At 36.7% G+C, this 9581-nt stretch overlaps 1 long non-coding RNA gene across 1 annotated transcript; it reads right to left on the reverse strand.

The window, feature by feature from the left end:
• Nucleotides 1–1788: 1788 nt before the first annotated feature.
• On the reverse strand, nucleotides 1789–6773 carry LOC118354616 (uncharacterized). The gene is made up of 3 exons (XR_004815495.1): nucleotides 6659–6773; nucleotides 6222–6282; nucleotides 1789–2352 (listed from the first exon to the last, which is right to left on the reverse strand). It is a non-coding gene; the product is annotated as an uncharacterized LOC118354616 (long non-coding RNA).
• Between the last annotated feature and the right edge of the window lie 2808 nt (nucleotides 6774–9581).

The raw sequence follows: 9581 nt of genomic DNA on the forward strand, positions 1-9581 counted from the left end.
TTGCACCAATGAATACTTCCACTTAATTTTCAAACCCACCCCTACCAACTCTTTAGAAGTGGCCCACTTTCTTAACTTCATGTGCTCAACAGCTTGGATAATATAGGTTACAGACAATTAAACAAAGAGTTGTGCTCAGAATTATTGCTCTCTAGATTATCAGATTACAGTTTTATTCCATCATACTTTCTTAAAATGAATGATCTATCAGCTTGATATTAGAGGTTTTAGAAGAGAGACTTCTGATATGCCCTTGGCTAAGTCACTTCTTTCTGGGGCTCCATCTCCTCATTTGGAGAGAAATACTTAGACCAAATCAGAGGCACCAAGATGGCAACACTCAGAGTGGATGAAAACCATTCACTTCCTATTTGACCTGCATGAAATTTCTCTCTCTCTCTCTCTCTCTCTCTCTCTCTCTCTGTGTGTGTGTCTGTGTGTCTGTGTGTCTGTGTGTGTGTGGCAGAGGTGAGGTTAAGGGGTGGGAGAAGAGGTGGGGGAGTTTAGTTGCATAGTTGCCAAGAGATAAAGACATCTTCACATAACAATCCAAAAATCCAAATTCCTGTCTTCCCTTTAGAATTCAGACCAGACAACTACTGGTCTAAAGTCTCACACAGGAACATTTAGGAGCTATTTCCTTTCTAGTTTGATCTCTCTGGTTCTCCCAGTGCCCTCCGACTCACATCACTCCTTAATGCTGACCCCTGAACTGGGTGATCTCTGAAATTTCTTCCATATTGAGGATTCTAATATTATAGAATTGTATGCCAATACCATCATTTGGTGTTGGGTATCTAATAAGCATTTGATGAGAGTCCACAATGAGTAAAACTCTGTGTTGTCATTATATATGACTTATTTGTTTTTTAAGATCATGGGGACACTTGATGCTCTGAGTCTGTTTCCTCATCATTAATGAGAAGGGCTGCTAAACAGGAAACTATGAGGTCCAGATATCTAACCTGCTGCTGGCCTCACTTTGAATGTAAAGCTAAAGGATTAGAATGCTACCTCATTACTGCTTCTCAAACATGTCCAGATATTAACTTTGAATGACTATAAACTGTAACAATTTGCTCATTGACTTTCTTCTAGTCAATGAAGTGGATAGTATATGTTGTAAGCAGTACATTTTTCCTGTGGGACTCAATAAAGCTATTTTTATTTTGAATGGAAAATAAAAACAGCCCATAAATTTTGTTTATTTTTTTCTGAATAATCCCTCCCGTTTCTCAAATTCTCATTATCTCACTCCACTCAAGTTCTGTGATTCTATGAGTGCTTGTGTTTTTTAATGCCTTTCTCCTCCCAGAACAAAATACTCCAAAACTGGAGATGTTCTGCAAATATCATATTGACAGAAATTAAATTGAAATTGCCTAAATATGCTCTACATGCTTTTTAATACAATTACCTTCTGGTCTTACAGGGGCCCTGTAAAGTGATATTATCATCCTACTTATACTCTCTGAGGCCAATAAGAGCTAGAACTCAGTGCAGTCTGATTAGAAATCCCAAGCTTTTCCCACCATAAATCATGGCCCCCTACAGAAGTCTGTCTCCCAAACTGTAGACAGTTATATGACTTTAGATGGAAGGAAGCACCAATGAGCTGACTATCCCATCATTGCTATTAATAAGTAGATATAGTCTTCTCAGTGAGGAACTTACTTTAGAAAATTAGAAATCAGTATAAAATTGAAAATCTCTCAGGTTTATCAGTAATTACTTTTCATTGTTGAGTTTTATTTTAAAAACTTTTTTACAACATTTTTGTTTCCACTCTCTTTTTCTGGCTAGTTTCTATTCACTGCAAGTGACACATTTTTCTTTTTGTCATAAAAAGTTTTAAAAGTGAGTCAGTATAAATAAATAGTAACCAGGGGAAAAAATATAGGTGGCGAATTGAGAAACCAAAGATCAGAAAGAAAACATGCCAAAGTTTGAAGTTGGAGAAAGACTAGTCTGAAGGAAGAGGTGTGTGATCAGGGCTCTTGGGAAGGACTTGCTCTGGTTACAAATTAATGAAAGTCCTTCCCCAGGGAGTCATCTTATTGGCTGGATATGGAAAAAGACCAGAAATAATGAAGGGTCAACTAGGAGAGATGTTAATCAAGGAAGAGATCTCTTTTTGTCTTTGTAGTGTTTCTCATTTCCTCCTCCATACACCTCTGTCTATCTCTTAACTTCACCCCACCCGGGCCCTATTTTTTTTCTATGAGGAAGTGCATGCATCTTTAAATCCCACTTAATTGGTCACTGCCGAATCTGACTTCTCTCTTGAACATTGAAGTCACTCAACTCAAGTAAAAAGTTTCTTCTCTCCTCAGTAGTGCAAATGGAAATTATCTGCATAAAAGTAATAAAATAGATGAATAAAAACTCCTTTTGTAAGAAAGAACATTAACAAGAACACAAATTAGAAAATACCAAGTGTTTAGAAAGACTTCAGCTTCATTTTATTTAAATGCTCCATTGTTTGTAAAAAATTTCTTAATAGCTTGCAAATCCAATTTTTCCACTACCAATTTTATCCTTGGCCACTTGGCAAACACTGGCTTTTTTTTTTTTTTTTTTTTTTCTGCCTCTGTTATTCCAGTGCAGAATTTGGAGATTTGGATATGTGAATCCTGAATTATGAACCATTGCAATAAAAATATCATCTCTCTGCTGGGAATAGCACTAAGAAGCATCAGGACCTAGACTGTTACAAATTATTGGGAGCAGACTCTCTCTCCACCCTACTATACAATGAAGATTCAGAACACACAGAGAGTAGAGACAAAAAGTCTCTAGAGGTAGTTGATCTGTAGTGAAACCCTTTTATAATTTAGTACACACAATTGCATCTAACTTTTATACTAAACACATATTACTCATTACATAATTATTGTAGGGTTGAAAATGTGTGACAAATGTGCCATAACTCCTCCCACTCACACCACGGCAGACATTACTAATCAATTGTGGAACTGTTTCTTATTAGAATGAGTTTGGAAAAGAAAGGCCAGACAGGGTGTCTTGATTAACCTTTTCCCTCATAATAGAATCCATCTTTCCAAGGACTTTCCAAGTCATTTCCATGACTGCCAAAATCAAAGCCTCCCCTTTTATAATGCTGGATAGACATCATTCAAATCTTCCTTTTTTGGTTCTTATTTCAGAAGCCCCAAGCAGTTCATGAGCACTTTCTTTCTTCTGTCAGACCTTAATGCAATGGGTTGAATTTCAGTTTTGGCCAGGTTACTGCCCTTGAGAAAATTGAGGCTGCCTGCCTATGTCCCCCTTAATGAGTCATGTCTGCATTCTAAAGGCTGTGAGTAAAAATCTTAACTCAAACTTATTCGATCCATTCTTCTTCCTGAAAAATCTGTTTCACAGATCAAACTTTGGGCAGTTACTTTAGGAAACCTTGCCAAAGTGCTATTTTTCAGCATATAACGTTCCGCCTTGTTTGGACATGAGCTATACTCATCTCCCTATGCCCACTTCAGCCACTTAGGCTCTCCTTAGTGGATGTCATTTCCAGGAAGTTGGCCTCATTGATCATGCATGAATTCTAAGTATTGACCACCCATCCTTATAATAGTAATCTCCTCTCTGAGATAAGATTTGGCTTGTGGTTTAAAATAATACCCAATGATGCCTTGGATCAAGGCTTTTTCTTTTACTTACCTTATGCTTATCTTATTTTGCTCTCACAATAGTTCGATTAGGTATGAGCCACTTTGTGTCATTTGTCCCATCAGCAGATGACAGAAACTGAGGTTCCAGGGAGTAACTGAGAATATGTCTTAGTGATGATCAAACTAAGTCTATAACCAGTACCTTCTACCACTCAGGCTTGACCTAGAAGCTAATTAAATCCTTGCACAGAATTGATTCTGGACTTTTCAAACATTTGAAGCCTCGTGTATTGAAGGCTTAGTCTGGTAGATTATGTCTAACTTTAAATCACTAGGCTTCTCTGTATTGAAATAAATAGGTTTGTACCACCCTAGTTATTGCTGTTGTTTTCCCATTGTTGTTATTTAGTAGAGTTCCTGTTCCTTTAGGGGAAGATCAATGTAACTATACAACTTATTCAGAGTTACAGCCAAAGAAAGCAATACACACTGCCTATGGAGTTCCAGGAACATTAAAATAATTCTCAGTTGATAGCATCAGAGAATTCTTCATAGAAGAGGGGTCCTTGAGTTGGGTTTCAATGAATGATGAGGAAGGGAAAGAGGAGTAGAGACATTCCAAGGGACATAACCATCATGAATAAAACTTCATGACAGTCATGAAGGTTTTTTTGTCCTTTCAAGATTCTGATTCCCACTATTTGAGACAGAATATTAAGAACCATGGATGGCAATAGTGTAAGCAATTCCCCTGTGTCTGAAGGCACCCTGAGGTTAGACAGACACCCAAGAGCACAAGGCGCATTTTTTTTTTTTTTTTGCAACCAGTCACTGATGCATTAGTTGTCCTTAGAACCAAGTTGCTTATCAGTGGCCCATTCTTTGATGTACACAATATTTTCTCATTCTCATGCAAAATGCTATGCAAATACAAATTGGGAGGCTTCTCCCTGCTACCTCCTTCCAACAGTACTCCCACCCTTAGGGCCTAAATGTTTAGAAGTTCTAAAATTACTACAGCATTTACTGCTTCTGTATTTCCCAACTAGGATTTGGGAAAAACAGCAATATATCAAAGGAGGAGACTTTTCAGGATATAGAAGAGAACATCGTATGTTTATAGAGAGGAACTAGGAAGGGGAGAGATGGGTACCAAGCTAAGCAAAATCCCCAAATTACCAAAATGAATTGAATTGACCTACTCTAGACTCCTCCTTAGATCAGATACCCTTTGTATCACATCTATTTAAAAGAAAAAAAAAAATCTACCAGGAAAGCGCTTTCTATTTGGCAGAAAAGGTAACTGGTAAATAAAGTTATTTACCCATCTTAGATTCCCTCAGATCTCAATTTCTAACAATGGATGGTTTAATCTTTAACCAGATAAACTTACCCTCTTTGGGGAGTTAACTAGCTAATGTGCCATTCTCCAGAAGATGGTGCTTTAACACCAAAGGGTCAACTTTATTTTTTTATTTCTGAATCCTACAAATTATTCACATCCCCTTAGAAGCTTCCTCTTTAGTGAATTTGAGCAAGTTATTTAATCTCTCCATGCTTCAACTGCTAAAAAGGACTGCTGAGAGTGCTTCTATCATAGGAGTTGTAAAGATTAAAAGAAATAATTCATTCCAAGTATTTAGTTGAGCTCCTAGGACATAATGAGTGCTCAATAAATATTAGCTGTTAATTTCACCTTGAACCTTCTCTGGTTATAGTCACTGCCTGTATTGCACATCTGCACAAAGTGTGCCAGTGGCTAAGGCAAGGAAGGTTGAGTACTTTTTCTCATACATACATATGTGTGTGTGTGTGTATTACACAGTAGAAATTTTGAAACTACCAAAAAGTACAAAGAAACATAATTGCCTCAATTACACTATTGACATAAACTTGTATGTTTTAAGTTAAAAACATTTCCTTTTTAAAACAACAGTATTTTTAATATCTTTCCATGTCAATAAACATGTTTCTATTACATTCTTAATGTGTGCCATGATTTTTATAGCACTCTTCTATTTCCATTACTCATACTTCTGCCAAATTTGTGTTATTTTAAATAACATTCTGGTGTAGATTAAATATTCTTTTTTGTGACCTTGTCCAAAATTTTCTTTAGCATAAATTCAGAGATGGGGAATTTCTAAGTCTGAGGATATGCTCTATCTAAAGGATGCATTATATACTGCCAAATTGTCTTTCAGAAGAACTGTACAAATTGGCACTCCCCTCCTTGGGGCAAATTCCACTCTCCTACTTCCATCCCAACATGGGCTACTCTTTAAAATCTTTGCCAGGTTGATAGGTTGTAAATCTAACTTCATTTTTAATTTAATTGTTTTTAAAATCAAAAGTAACAAAACAGCTTAACACGTTCATCAAATATTTGAAAATTTTTTCTTCTGTGGCATCCCTGACGGTGTCATCAAAGAGACGGTAAAATGTGTGTCAAGACCACATACTCTAGACAGGATTATCGGAGTTTGAATGCATGCTTTATCTCATTCTAGCTGTGTGATCTCAGGCAAGTTACTTAGCCTCTCTGTGTGTGTCAGCACCTTCATCTAAAATGTGGATAATACTAGCACTTACCAAGTACATGCAGGCATTTAGGATATTGGTTGCCCATTTTTCAAATGGGTGTGTTGGACTTCTTTAGGTGGATATGGTGAAGAAGGCAAGGTGAAGGATATCCAAAACAAGGAGTGTAATAAACAAAAGCATAAAGGAACATGAAGTGTCATGCCAGCTCCTACATTTGAACCTTTCCAATATTTTCACATGATTTAAAGAATGAAAAACAAACATGGTTTCATGCATTATTTTTCACTTCATGAAACCCAATTTAAACCAAATGGAAAAAAAAAAAGTCTTGACAAATCAACATGAAATTTTCTTGATCTAAGCCTGACTGTCCCCCCTGGGTCCAGCAGCTCCCAGGCTGAGCAAGCATGTTGAAGTATGGCTACACTTGTTTGAGAATTCTATGGGCCCCTCTGCATCTCAAAATATAAATTGTAACAGAATACCTCCTTTCTCCTTGTTATGCAGCACAAAGGGGGATGGTTAGAACCCAATTTTGTGTTTTAATATTGTCCTCATGTGTGGGTAACACTACCTAGAAATGCCATCCCAGAAATTCCATGGAGAGTCGAAAAAATTCATCTGGTTCAACCTTTCCATTCACAGTGAAAGTTCTAGACCACTCTAGTCACAACGGACCCCAAAATGGGCAAGCAGAGAGCTCAGGGAGCTTTCTAACTTGTGGAGTTGAGGGGTGTTCTATGTAATTTGTTTAAAGATGTTTAACCTCAACCCCAATGTTGACAAGATTGGCTAAACATGAAGAGACACAATTACTTTACCCCATTCTGTCCATACATCCCATCCCCAAATGGCTTGAGGTATTTTATGAAGGTGGAATTTCACAGCATATATTTGAAAACTATCTGTCTAATGTGCCAAACCTCTCTTCCCAGAGCATTGCCTTACAAAAGTCATCCAACACCACTTAGCATCTCTGGGTTTCAGTTTGCCTCACAGGTAAAACAAGGGTACAGTTCTAAAATGCCTTCTAGAACAAACATTTCATAATTTCACTTATGGTATCATGATTCTATTTATTCCATTTAGGCTATGTATTGACTCAAAGAACAGACTTTCCTGAGACAAGGCACTTTATGACAGCAGAAAATCACCACCCCCAAGATTACTATTCTTGAAAAATCACCCAAGGGGTCAGCAAAAATTATCAGCCAGGCACAGGATACAATTCAGGGTGCTTCAATTCAGACCTTGACAAGCCAGGTATACTCAAAATGGGCACTGCTTCCAAAAATCAAAACCGGAGTATTAACTTAGGCAAGACGACATTTTAAAAATCAGTTCACCTGACTTCACAAGCAGGACTTTTCAATACTTCAATACTTTCAACACACCCATTTGAAAATACTTTCAATTTCAAAGCCATATTTAATACTATCTTCTCCGAGATGTTTTCCCAAGCTATTGTCCCTGATTTTTCTCTCTGGTCTCACACTCTGGGATTCTCATCTTGGGTTGCACATTAGAATTCCCTGCTAGGGGGAGGAGGGTAAAAAGTCCCTATGACTTGTGCACCGACCCTCAGAAATTCTGATTTGATTGACCTGGGGGTGTGACACCAGTGTCCTATCTTAAAAACTCTCCAGATGAGACTGGCATGCAGAAAGTTGACTGCCACCGGTCTAGTAACGTACTGGCCCCAAAGTAAGGGGGGTACTTTATTAGCAGGCTGAACAAAAGTTTAGGAGGTCTTCTTATATGTACTGTATCTAATTCTTTTCAATTTCCTTATAATTTTATAATTTATGTCTTTGACTAGATTAGTATCTAGTATTGCACTTGTAATGGATTAGTGTAATGGTAAATATATACTTTACTAAAAAAATACACATTTATCTGGTGTGCATTCCAAAACAAGGGTTTTCTGATGGAAATATGTCCTCGGAAAGTTTGGATCTCAATAATTCATTGGGTAAGTAGCCATTTCTAGTAAGTGGGCCTTTCTTTAATTATAGTCTTTGAGGTCTGTTTTTAGCTAACTTGTATAGTGTTATTTGCCTTTCATTTGTGCATTATGTCTTGTCTCCCAAAGCAGATTGTAAATCCCTTTAAGGCAGAGACTCTGTTTCTTGCTTTTTACTATTGCTCATCTTTCTTGGCATGGTGACCCATGGCTGTTCAACTTTGGGCAAGACTTAGTTTCTTCATTCAAAAAATATTGATAATAATAGAACCAACCTCATAGCATTTTTATGAGGGTTAAATTTGAGACATGTTCCTAAGGTATGTCATGGGCTCGGTGAATAGGAATGATTTTATTACATGTTTGTTGAGTTGAACTCTTATCCCATCCATCTTATATGGAAAAGCATGTACCATACTAGAAAATGAGTAAAAAAATGCATAAGACATGGTTCAATTTTAAGGAACTCATAGTCTAATAACAACAACAGCACCCCAGACATTTAAACAAACATAAGGACACATAATAAATGGTTAGATTGGCACATGTATAACGTGCCATGAGAATATAGCTAAGGGAACAAGTTTTCCTAGGGCCTTGAAGCATGAATAGGAGTTTTCCTACAGACAAGCAAGAGGCATGGGTTTAGAAGACTAGCATAAGCAAATGCATAGAGCACTGGTTCTCAAAGTGTAGTTTGGGGACCTGTGAGAATCCCTGACACCATTTTAGGTGGTCCACAGGGTTAAAATAACGATCATGATAATTTTTTGCTTTTTTTTCACTTGCATTCTCTCACAAAAGTATAGTGGCATTTTCCAGAAGCTACATGACTTGGGATATTCAACAGATTGAATGTAGAAACAGCTATGAGAATCCAGCTGTCTTCCATTAAAGAGATTTGTAAAATGTAAAACAATGCTTCTCTCTTCACTAAATTTCTTTGTTTTGGAAAATATAGTCATTATTTATTAAAAAAAAGTTACGCTGACATGTAATGAGTTTATTATTGTTATTTTTAAATGAGTTAATGAATATTTTTAAATGTTTTTCTAAAATTTCAATTATAATTTATAAGATGTTAAATATCAAGATATAGATAGATAGATAGATATAGATATAGATATAGATATAGATATAGATATAGATATAGATATATATCCACCATAAACAAAAGCTTTTTGGGGTCCTCAACAATTTTTAAAAGTGCAAAGGGTCCTGACACCACCAGCATAAAAGCAGAAGATTGCATGGTCTGTCCAAGGAATAAATGAATAAATGAATACATGCAGTTAGCTGCCTCCAGTTCTTTTTGCAGGTAGACGGAGTATAAATTATAAATATATACATCACGCATTCACACACAATGAATCTGATTATCATATCCTCACAGCCCATGAATAACAGATAAAATACACCAGAATGCTGAAAGAGTTAAACTGAAT

The sequence above is a fragment of the Canis lupus genome, chromosome 4 (genome assembly GCF_003254725.2).
Source record: "Canis lupus dingo isolate Sandy chromosome 4, ASM325472v2, whole genome shotgun sequence".
NCBI lineage: Eukaryota > Metazoa > Chordata > Mammalia > Carnivora > Canidae > Canis > Canis lupus.